The following is a 27753-nucleotide window of genomic DNA, read 5'->3' as shown; positions in this document are numbered from 1 at the left end:
CAAACGTCAATTTGGTGCCCCTCTATGATAACCCTATGTAAAAAATGTTCAATTTGGTGCTCGTAGACCAGTTCGCATCACCGATGCGATAATCAAACCTGTGTTTAAGAAAATACAACGTGGAAGCATGGAGATTTAGTGTCAAGAAAAAAGAAATAGACTAAAAAAGAAAAAAAAAAACCCAATAAAATGTCTGGAAAAAAAATGATAATCAAACACACAACCATTTATATTAGAGACAATCATACGCACATGGAATCCTTTTATATTATACACCAAACGTAAATTGTGCCCCTCAATGATAACGATATGTAACACTCTGAAGCCAGCCCAAGAATGAGCCAAAAACGTCCCACCAAGGCTAGCCTCACAACTTGTCCTGAGATTGGCTAAACCTCTAGAGGTAATGAAGGAGAGTTGTAGCGGGTCGCAGGAGGAAAATTACAACCTCCATTGTGGCCACAACACCTGCTCCAAGGCAGCAGCAGTGACACCAGCCACAACAAAAAGTGTCGAAGCAGCAGCCATAAACGCAGTTGCAACCACAATAGCAGCAACTTCAGCAGCAGCAGGCAGAGCTAAATCATCACCAGCGGCAGAAACAGCAGCAACGGTAACGGAAACAGCAGCAGCAAAAATGCAATCAGGACCTCCAAGTTCCTACCAAACAGGGGACAAAGAGAAAAACAGAGCTCTTTTGATGGAGAGGAAGCAGAAAGCAAGAGGGAGACCACTGTCATTTCATCCCTCCTTGGTGCTGTGAAAAAGCAAAAAAGAGTAAAGAACAAGGGGATGAGGAAATGGTCATTACCCCCTGTGAACATACATATTTTGCCCAATAACAGTAACATACACATAACACCAATGCCGACTGCCAGAACAACTACACATGTGCACACACTACAAGCCCCTGTCCCACCATCAGCACTGGTCATCAAACCCAACTCCACATTGCACTTAAATCAGACACTGGCACCTACACACCGACCATTCCACCCTGTCCGTGAAAAACCAGGGAGGAAAAGAAGCCAATCTGCATCTCCCTCTCAGCTAAAGAAAAAGAAGCTCAAACCCTTTCCTTTAAATTGGGGGGGGGGACATATGCAAAGTTGACCCCCTGTTAGTACAGACCTCCTGCTTCAGCAGAGGAGAAATCTGTAGCCATTGCTGGACTGCCAACAGATAGTGGTAAAAGATGCAGAATCCCCCAACAACTTCCTAGATGCTACCTTTGTAACAGACTTCATCAGGTTGCTGGCCGGCTGCAAAACCCCGGTTTGGCAAATGGAGGCTGCCAGGGAAGCAATCCTTGGAACTAAATTAGTGAAAGACAGTGATTCTTCCTTTGAAGAAATTTCGACCTAATGCAAGGGAAAGGTCCCAATCCGGGTGCACCGTCACAGTACTGGGCCCTAAAACTAATATACCCCCTGGACGTTGGTGGCTTTGCATGATGCGGTCAAATTATCAAGGAACTGACAACCCTAAGCATGGTGCACTGCATAGGCATCCTCTCACTCTTTGGAACCCTGGGAGATGCTGAATAGGTGAGTAACCAACCACAGGTCTTAACTTGGCAAGTTTGAATGTTGAGGTTCTTCAACTGGGTGGCTTGTATCCGGAGAGACCTTCTGTCTCTGGGAGTGAATATGGCCACGCTACAGGAGATGCACTTCGTTTCATCTGTGGATTCTCAGGAGAGATTATGATGTCTTTTCATGGTCGATGTTGCTGTCAAAAAGTGTGTTTCAGGTTGTTGCAGTTCATGCACTTAGCACCACTTGAGACTGGGTGTCCTTCTTTTGCTTCTTGACACTTTTGGCGTGGGTTCGAAGCATGTAGTTTTAATGAGGGATTGGAACGCCATCCTTGACTCCAGTATAGATAAGGTAGGAGGCGAAACTAGAGGGTTGGAGAGGTGTGGAACCAGCCTGGCATATCTGCTGGCTAGATGCGATCTGGTCGACAGGTTCCATGTTGAGCACCCGGGGAGGGAGATGTGGATGTACACCAATAGCGTAGACTCTTACCCAAACACCTATCTGGATAGGATGTTAGTTAAAAGAGGCGACATAGAGCTAGATTGTCTCACGTTCTATTGGCTGGGACAGTCAAACCATAAACTAGTTATGCCCCATCTGAATCTGGTGGATTAGGCTCAAACTAGGAGGGTACTGGATGTTGAATACCTCCCTACTAGAGATACAAGACGTCTGGGTAAAACTAGCTAGGCTCATTTAAGAGGCTTTAGTGGGCGCGGTTACAGGGAGTATATTGTGGGTTAGCCCAAAAACTAAGATTAAGAACTTCTCCGTCGCATACTCTCAACGCCCTGCAGCAGATAAGGCCAGGATGAAGAAGCAGCTAGAGGAAAAATTAGCTAGGACCATGGGTTTAAGGGATATGGTAGGTCATAAATTAGCTAGGTAGGACCTTTGTCACAAGGCTAGCAAGTGTTACGAGTGCCAGGTAATTAGGGCTAGGGTTAGGGAACTAACCAACAAAGCTGTGAACTCTGATGCAGATATACATTGAGAGGTTTGCATGCATGGTTTAGACAAGTATATAGCTAGCATCAAGCACCTGGACAAATGTACCCTGAGGTCGACTCTTGGAGATCTGCGAGGGATTGCAAGCATTGTACACAACCAGATCTCCCTGTTCACGAATTTAGCGACTATTTGGTTGACTCTCCCCGCCTCAAGGCGGCTAGTTGCAAAGGCAGGTTAACTGAGTGGGAGGTCCTGACTGCACTGAAGCAGGTTGACTGCAACATTGCTGGGACTCGATGGTTTGCCTTATGAATTGTATTTGAAGATGTGTTCAACCACTGATTTGATGAGGGTTTCATTTCTGGTCAAGTCACCAAGGGAGTGATGACATTGCTGAGGAAAACGGATAGGCATGGTAGGGAAGAATAAGACGAGAACAGGCCCATAACTCTGCTAAACACAGAGCTAAAGATTTTGGCCATGGTTCTATCGAATCGGCTGTAGGTTGTTATCAGCGAATTGATTGAACTAGAGCAGAACTATGTCGCGAAGGGGAAATCGATTTAAAACAACTTGCACCTAATCCATACAATCTTAGGGGGAGGGATAGAAAACAACATGGAAGCCGCACTGATCAATTTGGATCAGTCAAAAGTTTTTGATAGGGTTGACCATCCCTTCCTGGCATCTGTTCTGAAGGCCGCTGGATTCGAACTGGGCTTCTGCAAATGGATCTCTGTATTGTACTGTTATCCATGTGTCAGGGCTGTCCGTTGTCTCCTCTGTTTTCTGTCCTTGCATTGGAGTCACTACTTCACAAGCTAAAATGGGAGAATGGGAGAAGGCAAGTCCAGCCCTGCATGCAATTACTCTGCCTGACGGATCAAGAACCAGAGTTTCCGCATTCGCTGATGACATCACCATCTTTGTGTCAAGCTTTCGAAATATTGAGGCGATTACAGAGATGGTAACACAGTACATATAGACCACGGAGGCCAAAATAAACTGCAGTAAGTCTATCGGTCTGCAGTTCTGAGCCTGGAGGAGTACCAATTCCCTTCCCGCTTCCTACAGCTGAACCGACAGCCTGGTTCAGGTCTTAGGCATGTGATTCGAATCAGGCCTTCAGGTAGAAAAGAATTGGTCAGAGGTAAAGTCAAAGGTTGAAGCTGCCGTTGACTCATGGATTTGAAGGAAACTATCCTTGAAGGGCAGAGCAGAGGTGTGTGCCAGCAATGTTTATCCACTCATCCTTTACTGACTGACTATACTTCCCCTGCCTGAGAACCACCTAAAATTCCTACAGAACAAGTTGTTCTACCTTCTTTAGGACAAAGGGAAACGTTGGGTTGGAGATATGTCTGTGCTTAATGTTCATGTGAGGGAGGTTTGGGAATGCAGGATGTGTCATTGAGACCCCGAGAGACTGTCCTTCCTGAGCTGAACCTTGACAGAAGAGTCTGCATAGAATCCCACAGTTGAGGCTGTTTTTCCCAACTTCATCCTCGACATCAAGTCGAAGCACATTAAAAGCCATGGCGCGACATGCAGCTCTTGAGAGAGTATAGGTCCATACTAAGGAACCTCCCAAGATCCAGCAACCTTTCACGGCTAACTAGAAAGAAACTATATAAGGAATTGGACAAGCATCTATGGTTGTCAAGGGAAGAGATCTGCTAACTCTGATTAACTCTGAGTTTTCCTATACCTGGCGATTGCCCCTCAATGTCATACTGAAAAGTGCCAAACTAGTGAAGTCGTCAGGATGTCCCCATTGCAGGACTCCAGCCAAGGTAATGCCTGAACATGCATTCTTCGAATACAGTGGACTTAGACGGTACTGGGTGTATGTCAATGAAGTGACAGCTCATATTGATCCCAAGTAGCCTCGCCCATTGGACGTGTCCTACGTCATCCATAGTGCAGAGCCGCCATGGGACAGGGAAAAATGAATGGTGTTTCTTGCGATCCTGGCCGTGGCCAGAAAGGTGATATGGAGTTCAAGAGTACAAGAGAAGCAAGGGGTTGAATCTTTTGCTGATCAGGATTTGGTCCGCTTTTTCAAGCACCAGCTGAAGGTAAATATCAGACGTGATAAGAAAAGATTACACTCTGATGCCTGTGACTGAAGATGGATAAAGATAGTGAGTCTGTGCAAGCGTAGAGGTGCGAAGTTGGAGTTTGTGTTTCCTGCCTAAGCATGGCACACACGGTTCCAGATCTTGCTGAACTCCAGACCCCTAAAGACAAATGCTTATACTAGGTTCTTAGCAGAGTGAATAACCCCATCCATCCCCTAGAGGAAACCTCCAATATCCCCACACCCCGATTTCTTCTTTTTCGCCCCCACCCCTATTGGCTACACCAATAAGTGATATTGGAGCAACTTCATATGCACCCCACAACCCCAACCCCACTTTCATTTTGATCCTGCCTAGAATTCAGCCAATGTAGAGAGCCAACCTGCTCGTTTTTTGACCCACACTAAGCCGGAAAACAGTGGGCGTTCTACCACCTAGAGAGGGTTGGGAGGGTCTTTTTATTTATTCATTTATTTTCTGGGCTTTTTCCCCTCACCCCAAGCTAATGCAATACAACAAAACAACTTTTTAAGTTCTGTGTTTACAAATTTATGTTATTGTCTGTTACCTCTGTGTGTGTGTATATATATATATATATATATATATATATATATATATATATATATATATATATATATATATATATATATATATATATAACAAAAAAAAAACATGCACACACGATATGATTTGGGTATCTAAAGTAGGGCGACTCTCCCCAATTTTGGAGTGGCCTTGTGCCTAATGTTTTGTTTTTATTGTTGAGCACTGACATATCTCCAACCCAATGTTTTTACATTTCATGGAAAATTAAAATATATATATATATATATATATATATATATATATATATATATATATATATATATATATATATATATATATATATATATATATATATATATATATATATATATATATAACTCAAAAAAGTTACTAATCTCTTAAGGATAAAATCATTAATGGAAATGTTAAACTTTTACTTTAACAAAAGAATTAAAACAACAAAATATGAAAGATTTCTTTATATATATATATATATATATATATATATATATATATATATATATATATATATATATATATATATATATTGCGTGCGTATGTGTGTGTGGTTTATGTGAACGACAACAAACAATAATGAGACATTTTTTTTATTTATTATTGGGGGGGGGGGCATTGTTCTTATTTTTTGGGACATTATGATTTTTGCTCTTTTGTGCGTCTGGAGGGGAGTTTCTTTTTTTTTTTCCAACGTGAATGAAAACGAAAAACAAAAATGAGACTTTTTTTTGCAGATTCAATAATTTTTGGTAGTCATATTTATCATTTTTTTTTATCATTATCATCATTATTATTATTATTATTATTATTATTTTTTTTAGAGAGGAGGATAGTTACTCCACAGATTGGAGTTTTTCTCTTAGTGCGATAAATTCATTTTGTTAATTGCCTGTGAACTTTGGCAAAAATATTTATTGAATTGAAAAATTCATTGAATTGTTTTCTCGTCTGCTAGCTTGAATTTGATTGGCTAAGTGTCTCAGCGTATCCCGATTCTTTCCATTATATGCCCGAAAGTTCGGATTTATCACGGTTGCATAATGCATCACATATCGCGAGTATGTTTGTTTATACTTATTTTATACGAAACTAAAATAGTAGCTTAATCTTCGAAGCGTTGCTTAGTAACAAGCCAAACCATTACTTATTGCTTACAGCAACAATTCGCTGTTCGGAGTCTTGAAATATTAACATTGATATTTACAGAAGGTGAAAGAATTTACGTCGCCAGTGAGTGATGGTCTTATTCAAAATATTTTTGTTTTATCATAATGATTTATTTTCACTTCTATTTTTTATTTTATTTTTTTTTTCAACGTCATATTTTTTGGTTTATTTTAGTTCGAACTTGTGTCCCTTCTGTTTGCAGCCGATAAATTCATTTTCAGTCTTAAATTAAGTATTTTAAAGTTCTGAAATTTGGATGTTTTTAAATATGAAAATGAAAAAGAAAAACACGGTGCTTATGCACTTATGTTACCGTGCTATTTTTTAAGTAGTATTTTCAAGTTAAATTAAAGTTTCACGATATCTTTTTTTATTATTAAGAATGACTTTCTAAATAATAACGGTAACATAAGTGCATAAGTACGGAAAAAGTTCTTAGTTTTATTTAAGTATTAAGATGTCGATTTCAGTAATTTCAAACGTTATGAATTATGGTAAATTTATACAAACACCGTGACAGCGAATTAATTAACCCTAACCCTAACACCCTAACCCTAACCCTAACCCTAACACGGTGTTTGTATAATAATACCTGAATTTTATTGAGGGGGGATATTAAATAACTTTTTTGGTAATTTTTTTTTCTTTTTTTACGATCTGCCCCCCCCCCAGCGTAGTATAAACATCCCCAACCTCCCCATGTTAAAAACGGCTTTCGAGGTTAGGGGGTGTTTATTTCGAAAGCCGTTCTTAACATGAGGTTTATGGACCGTGCTATTTTTTTTTATGGTTGAATACAACATGGTAGCCTTCAAGTCCAATGTAAATAAGTTTTTATTGAGTCATCCCCATAAATAATCAAAGTCTACCGAATTTACGCCTTTAACCTTGCACTCATTAACCCTTATCCTCTAGTGGCCTTCAGGCCTTGATAAGTTGCCCCCCCCCCCCACCAGCATAAAAAAAAGTAAAGAATAGTCAATAAAGCCCACCCCTTTTTCCGCCTTAGATTAAAAATTAATTTCGAAATATTATTTCAGTGCGGTTCGTAAACTGCATAAGTACCGTATTTTCAAAATGACCGCTATTTTTACATATCTTTTATGTTATTTATCTTTAGCTAGTATATTTTAGGTTGGTTTTTCGTACAACTCCATTTTTTTATTTTTTACATATATTACTTCATGAAGTTTTCGTGTTCAGGTTTATGGAGGGAAAAAATTAATAAAAATTTTAATTTAAAAAGAAAAGAAAAAAGAGCAACGCTAAAAGTTCGAGTTGGGAAATTGTTTTGAATCAAATTTTATTTTCTAGAATATTACATCCAATATAAATCACCACCCATTTAAATTCTTTACTGAAAAATAAGTTTTTAAAAGTAAATTAATAACATTTTAAAGCGGAGACTACATTTTACATGTACAATGTATATTTTTTATTGAAATAAGTCTTTATTTTTTATATCCTATTTCAGTCACCTAAATTGAGAGAAATGGTTTTTTTTTCTGTATTACGTTGGAAATTTTTAATTTTGTTTTTAAAGAATTTGTCACATCTTTTGAAAGCATTTATTTCGTCAGTTTTAGAAAACCAAAATAATACTGTACAATTTTTTTATTAAATAAAAGGTACTAGTGCACATTGATCCGTGCTGAAATAACAACGTTATTATTAATAAGCAATTCTTAACATGCGGAGGAGGGGAGGGTGTTTATCTATACTTTAACCTTACAATTGAATAAAAAAAACATATCAAAACTTTAATTAAACTTGGAAATACGATTTAAAAAAAATAGCGCGGATCAGTAAGTGCACTAGCACCAAATGAAATAATTTTTTTTTTCTGAGACTATCAATGATATCCACTCTAATCATTGCAAAAAAAAAAAAAAAAATTCACCCCCTTTTTTCCCCCCTCATTTTGTTGGTGTTGTTAAGTCAAGAGGCTGGTGGTGGCGGCCCCTAAAAGACAAAAAGTGTATTCCGACCTTCCTAAGGTGCACCATTGCACCAAACATTCCAGAAAAAAAAAAAAAAATGATTATTCATGTAATAATAAAAATTTAAAAAATGGTGTTCATGCATCTGTTACCGCGCTATTTTAAAAAAAAAATTAGTATTTACAAGTTAAATTCAGTTTTTACGATATTTTTGTTTATTAAATTGTTAAGTGAAAGTACAGAATAGTTACAAAAACACCCTCACTATGTTAAGAATGGCTTTCTAAATAATAACGTTATAATTTTCCACGGTAACATAGATGCACAAGAACAAAAAATATATAGCTTCGCTCGGTCTTCTAAAATTTTCAAATTTATGTTTAGGTCCTTATGCATTGTACGACCCATGAAGTTACTCAGGTTCGCCTAGTAGCTGACGTCAGTAACCGGGAAAGGCCGATTTCAATGTTGGGGTACGGAGGAACGCACTGTCAGTTTTTTTTTTTTTTTTTTTTTTTTGCTAATACAAATCTAAGTTGGCAACTTTTTCATAAATTGGAAGAAATTTTAGTTTCAATACTTTTTGTGCTATCATGAAAAGGTCAATGTCAAGTTTCTTTCCAACTCCTCAATAAAAATTAAAATGACGTTTGACGGTTTTCGGTGGTGCTGAAAACGAATATCACATTTAAATTAGGGGGGGGGGCAGATAAGTAGTTTTCATTATATGAAGAAATTACTTTTTCAAAAAAATGGGAGATCACTTGCCCATATAAATTTAACGTAAAATGAGCACCCACTTTCTGGCCTCCTAATAATTTATTCATATCATAAAACAAATTTAACTGTGATATTCGTTTTTAGCACTCCCGAAAACCGGCGCGTTTTATTTTTTTTACTAAGAGATTCGTTCATTTTTTCATAAGTTAGGACGCTAATAATGCCGTCAGTAAGCTTACACGAGCGGTTTACAAAAATATACTTTTGTTTTTCGTTTATTTTTTAGGTGGGTATTCAATTATAGAACTTGTATAGTTTTTAACAGTTTAATTAACCGTTTTTCCGCAAGTAACGCGCCGACATTAACCATTATAGAAAAATCGTTAAATATTTCACAAAAATTCTGTTTACATTAGGGGGCGGTGGAGGGGCGGGTGCTGGTGCTGTTGTGGCGGGTGTAACAACACCACCCGCCCGCCACCGCCCCTTTATGTAAATAGAATTTGTGAAATATTTAATTGCAGAAGCACCTGTTAACAACTATACAAGTTGTATAATGAAAAAAGAACGATAAACAAAAGTATGTTTTTGTAAACTTACTGACAGCATAATTAGCGCCCTAAATTATGAAATGAAAAAAATGAACGACTCTTAGTAAAAAAAAAAAAAAATAAATAAATAAATAAAAAACGCGCCGGTTTTCGGGGGTGCTGAAAACGAATATCACAGTTAAATTTGTTTTATGATATGAAGAAATTACTACGTGGCCAGAAAGTGGGTGCCCGTTTTACGTTAAATTTATATAGGAACGCGTTTTGAAAAAGTAAATTCTTCATATCATAAAAACTACTTATCTACTCCAAATTTAAATGTGATATTCGTTTTCAGCACCACCGAAAACCTTCAAAAATCATTTAAAAGTTTTTTTTAGGAGTTGGAAAGAAACTTAACATTGACCAATGAAAAAATAAAATATAAACTTTCATTTTTTTTTTTTTTTTTTTTTTTTACATTTCTATAAAATAGCTTTACACTTGTGTTATCACTAAAAAACCAATTAGAATTTTTTTATTTACATTTCTATAAATGGTGTCGTTTTGAAATATGCTTATGTCTTAGTATTATCACAGAATTTTGTCATAAATAATGTGTTATCAAAAAAACAAAACATTTGTATAACAAATAGTTTCTTAAAATTAATGGAAGCGATATGCACTATGCAGATATATTTAGAAAATTATTTATAGAAATGTAAACTATCAAAGTTTAAACGACTTTTTTTTAAAGAATAAAACATTTCCATATGAATAGATTTTAAATGTTTAAAATATTTATAGAAATGTAAAAAAAAATAAGTTTTATTTTTTATTGCTTCATGATAAAACAAGTGGTTCCACATGGTTTCGTTTTTCGTTTCATGTTTACTGACTTTCATTCCATATTTAGATAAACCGAGTCCACTCTTAACTTTGCGTACTGAATTTTTGGACATAGCCCCCCTCCGTCTATCTTACTATTAACTAGACGCATTCTGACCGATTCGTTGTTTTCTTTCTCTATTTTTATTTATTTTTTTTTTTTATTCAATTTTCACCCCAAACAAGGCACAGTGCCACTTTGAAGTAGGGAGCTACTATCGAGGACATAAGTTGCAGGGGTATTATGAAGGGAGAGGAGTTGCAAAATGTCCGTTCACATTACATTTGAACTTCTGCATGTCAGTACAGTTACAGTTGGGAAAGCAGAATCCCGGAAGGGAGTTCAAACGTTTTAGCAGTTCTGGGGAAGAAACTATTGGAATAGAAGGCTTTCTTACGCCTAGGGATCTCTACAGTGAAGGGGTGGAATTTAGCTGTTTGTCAGTTGCCGTGCAAACAACCTCATAATTGTTTGATAGTGGGGAAATCGTTGACTACCCATTGTTTACTACACTGTTGTAGACTTTCCAAAAATTACGGGTTCCTAATTTCTGTGCTTCTTCGATGCGTTTTCTGGTGGTTTCTGTGTATTCTGTTGTAGCTATCGCTATTTCTCTCTTACAATTACTTCTAGCTTCTATATACTTCTGTCTGTTTGAACTGGACTTATGTCGATTGAATCTGTGGTACGCATGCTACCTTTGAGCAATGGCAGCTGCACACGTAGAAGTAAACCATTGGGGAGAGTGGGGTTTATGTGAGAACATGTGCTTCAATTGCAGTTTTGAATCATTAAGTGGTCTCATTTGCGTACTGTTCAGGTGGAAGAAAAGATATTTCTCCATGGGGCATCTCTGATGAGATCCCTGATGGCTTCCCAGTCACCCGATTTGTTAATTGTTTTCACTTCAACAATCACCACAATACCACATTTACTCTGTGAACTAATTTATTTAAATATTCCCAATAGTTTTCAAATTAATTTGGAACAAATTCGTTGGAAGTATATTTTTGTTTGCATTTTTGGAAAAGTTATACTAACGGAAAGGGAAATCAATCGAAAATTGATGTTTGTTAAAAAAAAAAAAAAATCGGTATTTTTTTGCATTGGGTCCACCCACCTCCATAATTTTCTTTAAAAAGAAATAGTAATAAGAAAATCTCATTTAAATTTTGCAGAGACAAGTAGTTTTTTGAGATATAAAAACTTGTATTATGCACTGTAATTCACTGGCTGCCATGTTTGTACGCGTGTGTGATAAACAAATCTACTTTTCTGTGACCAACACTGCCACCTAGTGGAAACAAATCCACTTTTTTTTTCACAACTGAAATATTATTAATGTTCATGCGTGTAAAACAAAACAATTACGACCTTTTTCACTTTCTTGAGTAACTTCATGTTAAGAACGGCTTTTGGAATAAACAGCCCCAACCTCGCCATGTTAAGAACAACTTTCGGAATAAATACCCCATGGGAGGATGGGGATATTTGCCCCAAATTTAACTGTGATATTCATTGTTCGCATATCCGAAAACCTATAAAAGTTGATATTTCCAATGTGAACGGTGAGTTGGCTCACGCGTACAAACATGGCAGCCAGTGAATTACAGTGCATAATACAAGTCTTTATATCTCGAAAATTACTTGTCTCTGCAAAATTTAACTGAGATTTTCGTATTCAGCGTAGTCGAAAATCTTTAAAAGTCATCATTTTAAAGAAAATTGTGGAGGTTGACCTAATGTAAAAATTTACCAAAAATTCATGCATATTAAAATATTCTAAAATGACTTGGTTCTTTAGACTTATTTAATTAAAGAAAAGAAAAATGAAAAAGTTATATAAAAATGCATTTCATCCATTCCATATTCTAAACTGAATGTTATATTTTGTGTGCATTATAAAAAAATATTTATTTTGAAAATAATTATTTCGAAATATAAAACGTTACATTTTTGTAAAATTTAAATATAATTTTAATAATATTTGTGAAGTTTTAACAATTTAAATTAAATAAATGTATAATTATTTAATGTTTTTGTGGCACTTTATTTTATTGAACTTATTGGCAATAAAGCAATCATCCTCAGAAAGATTAGGCCTGTAAAGTGTACTTCCTACAACTTTTTTTTTTTTTTTTTACTTGGGAGTCATAATTTATCAAGGCCTTAAGGCCACTCGAGGATAGAAGTTAATGAATGTAAGGTCGTAGTATAATACTCGTTAGTGGTGTAAATTGAGTAGAATTTGATTATTTATGGAGACGGCTCAACAAGAACTTGTTTATATCGAAATTGAAGGCTACTATGCTGTATTCAACCGTGAAGCAGGCCAGCGGAACAGTGTTCTAGGAAAGCAGCTTTGTACATGGAATATAGTGGGGGAAATCGTATATAGTGGTTGTAGTTTGAGTGTTTTGTGAAAGTTTGGCAAGAGGGGGACTATAGATTGGAGTTTCAGTTGAGCACTTGCCATGAAAATAACGATAAGTCGCACCATAACTTATTCTGACAAGAGTTTTGAATTAGCATGGCTGATTGTAGTTTGCCAGATGAGTGTCAGAAACAGATTCTTGGCAAGTATAACAACTTCCTGCCAAAGCAATATATAGTACGAGAGTTAGGGGGCATTTTTTTTTTTTTTTTTTTTTTTTTTTTTTTTAAGGTATAGTGAATGGATATAAAAATAGCCAAGAATGAACCAACCAATATTCCCCATTAAAGGTGTCTCAGGTTATTGGCAATCAACCAATCCTTCCTCAAAGTGAGGAGGTAATGCTTGGAAGGGTAAACCTCTTCAGATCAAGCTGGATCATCCCTCATCTCAACAAAGACGTGTATGATGCTGTGTACATGCAAAGAACGGATATGCGATGAGCCAGAAAAAGCCACGTAGAGATTAACTTCTTTATCTCTTATGGGAATTCTTGATTGCATCTAAAAATGTTATTTCCGAGATAAGTACGACAGACTGACGAACAGAAATGATTTCGTATACAGATATTTCAAAGTGTGACAAATCAACGGATAGAGCCTCTTATAGAGATGCTTTATTGCATCTAAGACAATGAATTTCCATAAACTTCCCATCGAGTGGCCTAAATTAGCATATAATTATTGACTTTACAAAACAAAAATTAGAAAAACATATTGTTTTTGTTTTGATCCCACAAGAGATGTGAGAATTTGTTTGTATTATAATTTTGGATTTGCTCATCGGCCATCTTACTTTTGTCTCCCGCAAGGCAAAATCTATGGTTCTGATTTTTTTTTTTCCAAGATGAAAAACTTACCGACTTCAAAGTGTGTTAAATGTTTTCCCTATTGGTCAGCCGTTTGGTAGAGGAAGAAAAAAAATCATCCTGAGAATTGTAGGTTTTTGTAGTTGGAATTAATTGGCCTGCATAGACACCAACCGATTTAAGCAACTGAGATGATGTTTTTTGTAATTTTGTCAGTGTTGTTACAATATAAGCATGAGTTCCTCCCAAAATTTAGCCAATCATTGTAATCTTCTTACAGCTCCAGGATATTTAGACACTTCTGAGCTCGGAGAGACATTTCACATGGACCATGGTATTTATTGTCCATTTATATTCTGTAATCTTATTTTAGCCAAGTAGGGGGGAAGATCATAATTTGTCGATAGTGATCACTTAAGTCTTCTCTGGTTAAATTAAACACCCGAAAATAAGAGATTGTTTCAGTTTTTGCACGTGACATCATAACAATACATAATTCTATCAAACTTTGCTCCCTCTCATCTGAATATATAGTATTTGAATGGAAACGTTTAGGCATGGGATTATGTGATATAATCGCCACACACTCAGAACAATCATATTTAATCTATTAAAAAGTTTAAAGTTAGGAATACTCCAGAACTTTTTTCTCATAAATGATTGTGAATATTAGTCAGTGGAATAGTAGATAAGCATGGAAAGAGACTAGTAAAAATAGGGACACAAACACATTAAAATTGAACCAAAATATTTTGGTTTATTTTTATTGGAATCCTTTAAGATGAGTAATTTGTATATTCATTTGCAAACTGTTATCCTCATCTTCATAGTTATTGTTATACTACGTTTCGGCCAACTTATCCTCTGATCTTCTTCAGCTGATTAACTGCGACAGGATAGGCTCCAGTAATTACTGCCTTTAATAGTTGGTGCCTCACTACGATTTTCTTTGGGGCCTGTGGCACAGTGGATAACGGTATTGAATCTCTACGGTTTCAGTTGAGCATTGTCTGAAGATAGCTGTTTCAATCCTGAAGAAGGCCAGAGGATAAGTTGGACGAAACGTGGTGTAACAGTAACTATGAAGATGAGGATAACAGTCTGCAAATAAATATTTCTGTTTATTTATTCAATCATATTCATTTGATAAAAATAAGCTTTATTGAGCAGAACTCAGCAGATATATATAGTGAAGTATGGAACTTAATTCTTCTTATAAAATATTGAGTTCTGCTACTAGTATAATCAAACGAATCGACGAAAATGTTGGTCCAGTTTTGATATGTTTGTGCTATTTTCACTAGTTGCCGTGCTCATTCACTATTTCGTAAACTAATCTATTTTTGTCGGAAGTTTTCATTTCAGATTTCAACTTCATCATAAATGACTTAAAATTGTTTTGAAAAAAAAATTTGACAATCATTCTCCGTATGATTAAAATTTGACTTCCCACAGAAAAGACGTTGCAAGCTTGTCTCTGCTCTATCATTTTCATGGCAAATACTCGTCTGAGCTCCAATCTATTGCCCACCCCCTTGCCAAACTTTCATGAAAAACACTTTTAACTGAAAACACTATCATTTTCTCCTACTCTTTATCTGTACCTAAACCTAAACGTGGATTCCATGAACAAAGCTTCTTTCTTAGAACTGCATGCCTGTGGCGTTTGCCTGCTTTCCAGCTGACTACAATATGGTCGTCTTCAAGTCTAATGCAAACAAGTTCTTGATGAGCCATCCCCTTAAGTAATCCAATTTACTAAATTTCCACTATTAATGTTATCCCATTGATTACCATACTCTTATCCTCGAGTGGCCATCGGGCCTTGATAAGTAATGACTCCTTTGTTTTTTCTTTTTTTTTTACAAACACAAAACTTTAAATCTAAAGCAAAACCATCTTTTTATAAAGATTGCAATCAATATTCGACTCAACAAAGTTAATGTGTTTGCTCATTTTGTCAAAAAAGTGAAACCGATTTTTAGACACTTCATAACTCAAGTAGTGCAATGCACATTCCTGTTATATAACCAAGTACTTTAATGGAATGTACTTTCATGAACTTGTAGTACTTGTGTCCCTTTAGTGTAAATTACCCTGACAAATAGTGAAACCCCACCTTCTCATCATGAAGGTACCTGGATACCGGAAAACTTTCTACTCTAATAGTTTCTTCCCTTGAACTGCTAGACTTCAGAATTTCCTCCCTGTTTTCTGATTGTACTGACACGCAGAAATTTAAATGTAATGTAAACAAACATGTTGTTGCCCAAGTCCTTACATATAGATATGGCCCCTAATAGTAGGCCCTTGCGTCCAAGTTTTACTGTACCTTGTTTGGGATGAAGAAGAGTAAAAAGAAAAAAATAGGCTACATTTGTGTACTTTTCTCAAAATAAAGTGAAATATCTTTAGCAGAATTTTGGTTTTTAACTATTTTTTGTATCGTTATTAAGTGTTTTCTAGATTTCATTAATCTTGAAAATAAATCAGTTTAGTTCTATTGTCCATTTATCTACATAATGATAGAATAAAATTTAAACTTACAAGAAATAAAAGCATCTGAAATGTTTTTATTTTCTAATAAATTCCAAAAGCACTCAAGCTAATTTTGCTGATACAAGTTTTCTTAAGTGCTTAGTCAAAACATTTCATGAAGCTTCTGATTTTTAGAATGAGACCATTAACTTCAGTTGAAATAATATAGACCACTGAATTAGTGATTATTGTCTGCACAATAAAACTATTCTTTGTATTCTTAAAGAATAAGTGATTTCAAATTAAACATCAGTTCATTTATAACATTTTTTTTTGGCTTGTTACTGATTTGCTTGCGAATCATAGTGGATCATTCTGAAATAATAAAATATCAAACTTAAAAAATATCTGATCAGATATGCGTTTACCTATTAACAAATTTCTAAAATCTTAGAAAATAAAAGATGATTAATTTAATTTTTTAAAATAAGTGCAACCAGCAAAATTCGGAAAAAAAAAATCGATAAACAATGGTATCTACTGACCTTTTTGTGTCAATTTCAACCAAAAGCAATTATATTTACTTAATTGGCATGTCAGAAGTACTTAAATATTATCGGCTTATTTTAAAAAAACAAAAGTTTTTGATGTTTTTTTTTTTTTTTTTTTTTTTTTTTTTTTACACAGTGGTCACCACTTATCAAGGCCCGGAAGCCACTCAGGGATAAGGGTTATTGCAAGTACATTACGTTAATGTGGAGATTTGATGAAGTGTTTACTTAAGGGGGCGGTTCATTAGGAATTTGTTAACATTGGACTTGAACACATCCAAGTTGTAGTCAGGTGGGAAGCAGGCAGATGGAACAGAGTTCCACAGGCGTGCAGTTCTAAGAAAGAAGCTTTATTCATTGAATCCACGTTTTGATTTAGGCACAGATAAAGAGTGGGGGAAATTTTTCACAGTGGATTCAGCTAGACGGGTGTTTTTCGTGAAAGATTGGCGAGGGGGGACCAGAGATTGGAGTTCAGACGAGCACCTGCCATGGAAATAACGATAAAACAAGGATAGGCTCGCAACATCTCTTCTGTGAGAGAGAGGTTGCAGAATAGAGAAAAGGGCAGCCCCCACTAAGCCACGAAGTCTATTTTGTACTCTGTCAAGGCAGGATAGGCTGTTTTTAGCACCTCCTGCCCAGATATGGCAGCAGTATTCCATCCTTGGGAAGCAGGCAGAAGGAACAGAGTTTATCATAAAGAACTATAGCCGTATTTCTTTGAGAACACGTGAATTAATAAAAAGGCAAGTAACTCAGTTATGATGAAAACAAGGCAAAACACACGATTTATTAAAAAATTGGCAATAGTTACACACTATTTACCTTCCCTTAGAATTCATTAGTGTAACGTGACAATTAAGTAGAGACCATTGGTTTGCTTTAAATTCAATATTAAAAATTTCGAATTTCACTATCACAGTGTAGTTGCATAAAAAAATGTAATGAGTAAATTTTAGTTTAAAAAATCCTATTAAAAATACATAATTTACAAATTGTTTCTGAATTTTTTTTGTAGATGACTATTGATAATTTTCATTATTTGAATTGTTCATAAGTATCTGGTGTAACATAAAATACTAAAAAAAATTCAATCATAACACTATTCTGAAGGTTGAAGGTTCAATCCTTAGTGAGAGCGATATGAAGAATACAATTGCAAATTAAGAGTTTTATCTGCTCATAGCTGACGAAACCAAAGCATGTTATTGCCGTGGATTAAATAAATGGTTTTGATTGGAATTCCGTGCAGATTCCAGAGTTTGACAGGATACACCTGAAGGAGGGCAGAGGTTACATTGGCCAAAACCTGTATGAATAATACTCAAGATGAGAACAGTAGTTCAAAAAATACAAATAATTTGTCAATTCATCCAGCATGCTCTTCTGACTACCAACTTGTTTATAAATTTATATTATTAACAGGCTGCCCGGCATTGCCCGGTTGTAAAATACACTTAAATATGATATTTTTATTAATGCAGACTTTGTATTTATTATTATACTAGCGCGGATACCAGGCGTTGTCTGGGTGTGTGGATGTGTAGTAAGGATCCCCGGGGGCGGGGGGGGGGCTTAAAAAACGTCGTATAGTAGTGGGGTTCCCCAGCGTTGCTTGGGGTGGTTAAGGAACCCGAGGAGGGGTGGGGGTAAGAAAAATAAATTCGTAGTAGCGGGAGGCGGGTAGTAGCCAGTTTGGGTGGAGAGATAAAAAAAAAAATGGTAGTAGGCAGGCAGACTCAAACCTGTAAGACGAAGGAGGAAAGAAAAGAATGTGACGTCTTCGCTGATGTATCCACAGTTCGACCGGAAGTTTGGAACGTTGAAATTAAGCAAAGTTAATCCAACCGATACGGAGACTTGCAAAAATGATGACGCAAAAAGAAAACTGTCGAGTTGAGGGTGAAGAATGAATGTTTTTGACCAATTTTTCAATATTTGTCGTCCGAAGGGTCAAGCTTTAAAACAATACCAATCTGGTCAGGATCTGTCGCGTGTGTTGAAAGTTTTTGCGAAACATACATATACGCACAATTTTTCCTTTTATATATATAGACTAGCGGGGGGTACCCGGCGTTGCCTGGGTGTGTGTTGGGGGTTGATCAAAACAACCCTGTTTTAAAAAAACGTTGGCCGGGTGTTTGAAGACGTAAAAGAAAAAAAATAGTTTTAGTAGGAAGGTAGGCTTGAACCCCGAAGTCTTAATGCGAAGGTGGAAAGGAAATGGAAAAAAACCCTGTGACCTAACCATCTCGGCCACAAGGGGAGAGGAAGTGTTAAGTATCTTAAGTTGACGTTTATAAAGCAAAATTAACAGGTGCGAGAAAGTTAAGTCGCGTGATGTTTGACCTAGTTTTACGCTGTTTCCCCCACCCCGTCATTCGCTTTTTGAAGACGCGGCGATCGAAAAATCTCTCGAAAATAGCTTGTAAAAGTCGGGTAAATTAAAGGTAGCCGCGACCCCCATTCTTAAGTCGTAGATATGATTTAGACATGATATAAAAAGTTTTAAGTAATGAGCCGACGGAGAAGGCCGGCAAAAAAGCCTTTTGCGGACGTACAGAAAATGCACACACACACACATTTTGCCTTTTATATATATAGATAGACTAGTATGTTACCCTGCGTTGCCCGGGTGTTTTGTAGGTGTGTGTATGGGGGAGGGGGTAAGTAATAACCCTGTTTAAATACAGTATAACTCCTATAATTTGAACATCCGCTTCATTCAAATTAAAGGATGCTGTTCAAGTTTCGTAATAAAAAAATGTGCTGCAGTTAACTTTAATTTTTTAAGAATTAAGAAATAGTAAATGAAATTCATTGCTATATGATATTTCAAGTATATATTAAGTTGAGTTTACGATATATTGCAAGTAAGAATTGTTAAATATTACCAGGAACAAAAACATTGAAAATAAATCAAATCTACTCTTACTTTTTAGGTATTTATTACCTAAGTTATCATCTACAGAAATCATACCTTTATGTAAAATACAGTTTTTTTATTTATTCATTGAATGAGTCTCATTGCAGTTTCTATTTTTATCGATTGAGCTCTCGAGAGCTGCCATTGTATTCCGTAAGCGATCATGAAAATCTACAATTTCTTGGTTCTGTAGCTTCTTTATGATTATATCTCTTCGGAGTGACATTGCTTGCAAAACATCATTGTCATTAAAGTAAGGACTTTTTTCTAGAAATCTTATAACCGTCTCCATAGACTTTTCTGCATTATCCCATGATATTGCTTCATCAGAGTGTTCTTGGTTATTTACATTAGGGTCAAGAGAATGGAAGCTGTCGCTATTTTCATCACTATTACTGCCTTCAGGATATTGATCAGTAGTTTCCTCATCTTGTTGCACCCACATTTCAACATCATTTGCATTAAGTGATTTAAGAACAGCGTGGTTGGTCGGTAACCGTTTGGTTTCAAGAATTTTTTCTTGACAGGTTGCAAGCCATTGTGATGGGTTATTTTACACTATTTTAAATATAGCAATCTGAAAAAAAAATTACAGTTAATGTAGATTAATTATCAATAGCTAATCTACATTAATTACATAGTACCAATATTAACATTTCTGCACAATATCTGACTAAACCATGTAAACAGTTTTACTGCAACTCCGCATCAAATATGCTAATACAATTTCAATGACGAGGCACCTCAAGTTTAGAGAAAGGTCCAGGTTTAGAAGAAGTCCAAATGAGAGGAAGTCCAACTTTAGAGGAAGTTCAAATTAAAGGAGTTTTACTGTTAATATAAAAGAAACGATGTTAAAAAAAATCGGAAAAAGCAAAAAAAAAAAACAGCGGAAAGCAGAAAAAAATGGCATGAATAACCCCGTCGGATTGAACCTGCAATCTTAAGATAACGCTGTGTGTGTGAGGGGGGGGTAAACTAAAGAATAAGCGAAGTAATAACCCTGTTTAAATTAAAAGAAGAAAAAAAAAAAACGTTCCCCGGGGTTTTAGAGGTGTAAAAGAAAAGGGAGGTAGGCTTGAACCCAAAGCCTCGAGGCTAAGGCGGGAAAAAAAGTTTGGCACATTACACCAACGCAAAAGAGACAAACAACTAAGAACTGACAAAATGAAACGTTTAAAAAACCAGCAAGTTAAACTAACATCAACGTTTTCTAGGTCAAACATGACGTCATCGTCGCAGTTGTCGTAGAAAGGGAAAATGAAGGAACGATTTTTTTGTTACCCCTTCTCTGTACAAAACTGGTCATTTTAGGGTGAAAGAATTAATGTTTTTGGCAAATTTTTCGATATTTATCGTCCAAGATGTCGAGCTTCAAAATGCTACCAATCTCATGAAAATCCGTTGCCGCTGTCGAAAGTTTTTTGTGAGAAATACAAACACACACATTTTCGCTTTTATATACATAGATTATATTGGACCCAATATATAGTAATGATTTTAAAAGTAAACAAAAACGTGTGCTACCACCGAGAATTGAAATGAAAATGTTTAGCTTACAATTTACTTTTTCCTTTGATGTTAATGCCTGAGCTATGAAGACATGTTTGCTGCATGGCTAAAAATTAAAACCTGAACCAATAGCTATTACGTTACACATGCATATTTGTAATGCTATCGTTCGATCTTTACCTGGCCGATTCTATTTTTCTAATTTTCACACTTTTGTACCAATTTTCCCTGGCTAAAACCCAAATATAAAGTTTTGCATAGGTTTGGATATTCTATGTAATAAGTTTCATGTTTGTAGACCAAAAACTTGGCAAGAGTTTGGTAGGCAAAAGTTTTAAAAAAAATATATACGCATACATAAATCCATAAAGAATGACGCTTGTGTTTACCTTTTTATGCAAATATTACGCAAGTGTAAATCATGCAGAATATCTACATGAATATAATTACACTAACAGTTAACTAAAGATGATCATCCCATAAGAAAACCGAAAAGACTAATTAGGGAATTAATTAAAATGAATGTTTAAAAGAATATGCAAATTAGCTATATATTTTGCAGATAAATGCAATTCCACGACCCATATATAACAGTTGTATTTTTTTTTTTAAATAAATAGGAAAAAGGGTGTTTAACATCAATATGGATACACACAAAAAAAAAAAAATTATAGGAGTATAGATAATATAAATATAATACTTATTTATAATAAAAAAAAAATTCTAAATTATTTATGCAATTTCATTTAGTAAGACCTATTAATTTTATTACAAAACACATTCTTTTTAATAACATTTAGGTATCTTTCCAAAACTGCAAATATTCTCTTAAAAGCAAAAGAGGCAGTGTGAGAAACAATACAACTTGCAAAATAAAGAAAATGAAAGTAGGTAACAATGTGTAGGTACAGTTAGTTTTTAATATTTTTCATTATAATATGATATCTAGACATTCTCATTAGGTAAATTGTGAATGAAAAAAAATGAATATGGCTTTTTGTGATGCTCTTAAGTATGGAAGTTAAATGGAGAAGTAGTTTCTTCAAATGAATATATTTTAGAAACTATTTCTATGAAGTAAGTATTCAGAGTTATTTGTAAGTCTTGATAATCACACGTGATAAGATTTTGGGTTTCAGTGAGAAATGATCAACTTATACTGTATTTGTGGTCGCTGTTCACGGATGCAATTGAAAACAAACTCTATGTAAAGATATAACAACTTTTTGTATTATTTCGATTATTCAGACTACTGTTCTCATTTTGAGTTATTTTTCACATTGTTTCGGTCGACATACACCTGAAGAAAGTTGGAGGTTATCTTGTCAGAATGGGGAATCTTTCTGTCGACAAGATACACCTGAAGAATGTACATCGACTAAAATGTGAAAATAACACTAAAGATGAGAACAATAGTTTGCCTAATCGAAATAAAATCAATTATCAATCTTCATCTCAAAAGTTCAGAAGCATTAACAACTTTTCTTGAGGAACCCAATGTTGTGATTTTGTATAATGGTTTTTAACAAAGAGAAAAGACGATGTTTTAGTTCATCTGTAATTTGAATATGAGAAATAATTTAAAACAAAAATAAAATGGTAGTATGGAGTTTAGAGACAGAAGTTCAGGGTCTTTATTCATTGCTGGATATCGCCATGATGTCTGCCTGTAAGGATTGTTTTTGCAAGAATCTTTTGAAACAAGTTTTTATTTTGTAATTTAATTTTTATTTTATTTATTACACATGTTAACGTTCATGATTTTCTTTTTTCTCCAAGTTTCCATCTTTTCTGTGTGAAGCGGAAGATTGCTAGCATTTTTATGGAAAGAAATCTGGTTGATTTCTACTAGCATTGAAAAGTGTTCACTGATCTTGGCTGTCGATATTAAATAGTTTGAAAATTGATTCTTCTTTAGACCCTGCTGATATAATGAGCCTACAGAATCGGCTTGAATAATATATACTGAAAGACGTGTGCTTTTTTCTCTAAAAAAAAATGTTTTATTTCAAAGGTTCTGACTCCATTTTCATTGAGCAAAAACGTACTTGAAATATGTGTGCTTTTTGCATAGATTCGTTTGCTTAATATATCAACTAATGATGGATATTTTTCTGAACTTTTTTTTTTTATTTGGAATGACTCTTTTGAAGTTCATGCCAAATAAACAGAACCTAAGCAATTCTGCAAAATTGGTTTGTTTGACGAAAATTGATTTTTCATATGGCCTAATTCCATCACGTAAAAATCTGTGATTGCAATTGTTCTTTTGAACGTTTGTTCTATTTCGTTTTCTTTTTTTCTTGTTTCTCGTCTGAACATGTCAGACATTATTTTTAAATGAAAAGATTGAATGAGACATTTTAAAAGAATTCTTGCCATCATTTTAATGTATAATTGATCAAGCATCCATAAATCATATGCATACGAAAAGATATGCTCAACGAAAAGACCGATTTCTTTTTCAAGAATCTTTCAAATGACAGTTTTTGATAAATCCTATCTTTTCTTATTGTCCGAAGTAGAATTATTTTTCATTATATGACTTGCATAACAAAGGACTCATGGTGTAGTGAATAAAGTACTTGGTAAAATCAGTCACAAGGTGCTCGTACTGGAGATTTAACCTTCAATCTCCAGTACGAGCGACACTCAAAATACAATTATAAATTACTTAGGACTTCTACCCCGTGATGACTGATGGAACTAGAACATGATACCTCTATGGATTAAATGAAGAATTCCATTTAAAATTCCATGCAGATTCTCAAGTTCAACAGAAGGTGACTTAGACAAGATACACTTGATGAAGGTTGGAAGTTACATTGACTGAAACGTTATGAAAAGTACACTCAAGGTGAAAATATAATAATTTTAATAAGAAATATAAAGGAATAATCCAAGGTTTCAATCCTCATCTAAAAATTCACAAACTTACATAATGCATCGTCATAAATTAAACACAAGCCCAACAAATTTCTGGAAGTAGTGCGGGGTAGTGGCTGTTGTTGTGCAGCATTCCCTCTAGGTGGGTTCAACCACTTTCTTCCGAAGGAGGAAATGTCAAGGGAATATAAATTCACAGGTGGACCCCGGTCGCCTGTAATGTTTGGTGTATTTTGGGTTGGGAAACCAGTATCTTCCCACAGCCTGATTTGGTAGCACCACATGCCCTAACAGTGGACCAGGGAACAATGGTAACTTACTTCACATTCCTCACAGCCCCCAAATGAGGCCTCACCAGTGGATGTATTTTAAAGCCATAACCAGGATGAACAGAATAGTGGTCTATAATCTTTAAAACAAGACACTTTCACCATAAGTTAGCATTTGTGTTATAGGCTAAAGTACTTAGAAAATTTAATGAATCAAGAAAAAAATGTACTGGTGTATGAATGATGGGAAATGCGATGACTATAAACACCCAAAAGCAACGGAATAATGCCAGAATTTACAAAATCCAATTAATATATATATGTGTGAAAATTGGATCTCTACATTATGCCAGATATTCGAAATTGCCATTAAATTATAAATGCCACCTATTTATATTTGGAATAAACCACATATTTGTATAATAAAGATATTTTATGTGATTTATTTTAATTTAAAGTTCGCTCTCTCTAAAAAACACCCTTTATCATGATAGATAAGCTAAAGGGAGAATGTTCTTAATTATATTTCTTTTTTAATTTAATTTTTTTTTACAAGGGGTCAGCACATCAATGCCTGAATGCCATTCGAGGATAAGGGTTAATGGGTGTACGGTAGTCATCAGGATAACAGTGTAGTAATCGTTGGTAGTGAGAATTTGGTATAATTTGATTTAAGACGGCTGAGCAAAAAATTGTTCACATTTGACTTGATGACAACTATATTGTAATCAGCTGGAAAGCAGGTCTGTAAAACAGAGTTCCACAGGCAGGCAGTTCTAGGAAAGAAGCTTAGTTCATGCAATCCACGTTTAGATTTAGTCACAGATAGAATTCTTGATACTGGTTGTAGTTAGTGTTTTTGCAAAAGTTTAGCATGAGGGGACCATAAATTGGAGCTCGGATGAGCATTCGCTATGAAAATATCGATAGATTAGTAACCTCTTTTCTGTGGGAAAGAGGTTACAGGGAAGAGAAAAGGGCATCACCCACTAGATTTCAAAGCCAATTTTTAAACTCTGTCAAGGCAGGATAGGGAGCTCTGAACAGCTCCTGCCCAGATGTGGTGACAGTACCCTAGCGGATTGCATTAGAAGTGAGATATCTACTTGAGCGGTTCAATGAGCCAACTATTTTTCTGGTGACCTTGGCATTGGATTTGCTCCATTTAAGATCCGGAGTAAAAGTCAAACCCAAAAGCTTGTCAAAGCATGGTGCTTCCTCAAGACTAGAGCCATTTATTTCAATTGTGGCTGGGTCTTATCGTTGCATGTTTGAGTTAAAGCAAAATAATGATTTTCAGATCACCAAGTTAACCGCGTTGAAGCACACATAACAAAAATCTGTCCTGTTCCCTTTTTGACATTATCGCAAACAAGCTTTCTTTGACACCAAATTGTAAAGTACACCATATCGATCTGACAAAAAAGAATTGTCCCAAACTGAAGAAATGATGGCTTCTTATATTGTGAAACCCAACCACGTCTCAATTTTCATAAGACACATTTTTGTCATGTCGGTCAGGTTTCGAGTTTAAGACTTTCTCTTTTTTTTTTCTTAAGTGAATGACACCCGCGCTAATCATGTGCACTACAATTTTCTCTACATCAGGTTGGGGTCAGTGTTGATGATGTAAAGAGAAGAGCTTGGTTTAAGATTCATTAAAATTAACCAGCCACCACTTTCTTTCTCAAGTGTTCAAGATCAGAAGAGAGAGAATCAGATACCTTAATCATTACCGGTTTTTGAAGTGTTGCTGTAGATGGTAGTTTTGTCTGCATAGATATCTACGAATGATCTAAGAAGGTGATTTGGGAGATCATTGATGAAGATCAGGAAGAGAGTTGGGCTTAGAATGGAACCCTGAGGGACGCCAGCATTGATACTATGAGTTGATTTCTGCCTATCAACCACTACTCATGTTTTTTATTTTTTTTACTTAGAAATAAATCTTGATAACATCTATTAAAAATTTGTGTTATCGTGAGTAACGGTAACGAAAGTATCACCATTGCTAACTCAAGAAACTCTAATTTGTTGTGTCTATGTCGCTAAGGATTTGGTGTTTTGACCTACACATTTTGTGCTGTCAAACCAGCTGCATTCTTGATTCTACTCTGACAGAATGGAACAAATAATTAATCAGAACACACACAAAAACAGCAAACTAAATACAGATCAGAGAGTGCAATTGCGAACATTCATTTTAGAAAAATCAATTTTCTTCAAGCAAGCCAATTTTGCAATGTTGTTTGGGTTTATAGTATTAGACACTAGCAAGAATACCCGGCATTGCCAGATGACCTAGATCACAATAGAAGAGTTAGAAAAGTGTAATATTTAACTCTCTACCTCTCTAATTGACCACCCTATCTCTTTCCATTAACCCCATCTTCTACCCTTCTGCTAAACCTTTCCTTTTTCTCAAACCTTCCTGTTGCAATATTTTGGTTCGATAATGGGGTATGATCCCACACAGTCGGACGATTCTATTTATAAACGATGCTGCTAAGAACTGACGAATCAAATAAATTCACGTTCTGCTACCAACCAATCAGAAACCAGAATTGCTTCATAAATTTCTGGAGCAATTTCACATGTTCTTTTCCCGGGTTTCGACACGGTAAGAATATTTTGTTCTATGGAACTGTCTACTACAAACAAGTTACCTCCCAGGACTTGTGTGTAACAGCGAACCATCTGAAACTGTTCTAAAAGTCAAAATGGCTTACACTTCTACAGGTTATGCACCCAGCGTGCGTCTTTATTTCGATGGATCCAAATCAAAATTCGAATTGTGGCAAGTTAAATTTCTAGGATATCTACGAATCCTAAAGCTACACAAAGTACTACAAACACAACCTGAAAACAGAAACGACCCCGACTTCATTGAAAAGAACGCAACTGTCTTTGCGGAGTTAATACAGTGTTTAGATGACCGAAGTCTATCACTGGTAATGAGAGAAGCCCTGGACGACGGCTGCAAAGCATTAAACATAATGAGAGCATTATTAATTGAAAGGAAAACCCAAAATTATTTCTTTATACACTAAACTGACCTCTCTAAAACGAATGGAAGCTGAAACTATTACTGATTATATTATAAGAGCCGAGACAACTGCAAATTCTTTAAAAATGTCTGGTGAAGTTATAAGTGACAGCCTGTTACTTTCCATGGTCCTTAAAGGATTACCGAGTGATTTCAAGCCATTTACCACCGTGATAACCCAGAAAGAAAAACCCATGACTTTTAGCCAATTCAAGGTAGCACTCAAAAGTTACGAAGAAACTGAAAAAATGATCACAGAAAAAAACGAATTCACAAATATCATGAAATTTAAAAATACACACATAAAAACACCAAAATCGAATTATACCCATGCCAGGAATAAAAAACGCAACTTTGCCAAAAGCAGGTTTTTCCCTAAGAAAAGTACAAAAATTATTTGTTATAATTGTGGATGACCTAATCACAAGAGTTTCCAATGTAGATACAGGACTCAAAA

At 35.4% G+C, this 27753-nt stretch overlaps 1 protein-coding gene across 1 annotated transcript in view; it reads left to right on the top strand.

The window, feature by feature from the left end:
- The first annotated feature begins 6153 nt into the window (after nucleotides 1-6153).
- Nucleotides 6154-27753, top strand: part of LOC145292193 (cilia- and flagella-associated protein 65-like) — a 2765874-nt gene continuing 2744274 nt past the window's right edge. Inside the window, exon 1 of the mRNA XM_080138498.1 lies at nucleotides 6154-6195. The gene's annotated coding sequence lies outside the window, so the exon portion shown is untranslated. The remainder of the gene's footprint in view (nucleotides 6196-27753) is intronic.

This window comes from Euprymna scolopes, chromosome 13 (genome assembly GCF_053919585.1).
Source record: "Euprymna scolopes isolate OS-2025 chromosome 13, ASM5391958v1, whole genome shotgun sequence".
Lineage (NCBI taxonomy): Eukaryota > Metazoa > Mollusca > Cephalopoda > Sepiida > Sepiolidae > Euprymna > Euprymna scolopes.
This window is presented reverse-complemented; position numbering and strand designations above follow the sequence as displayed.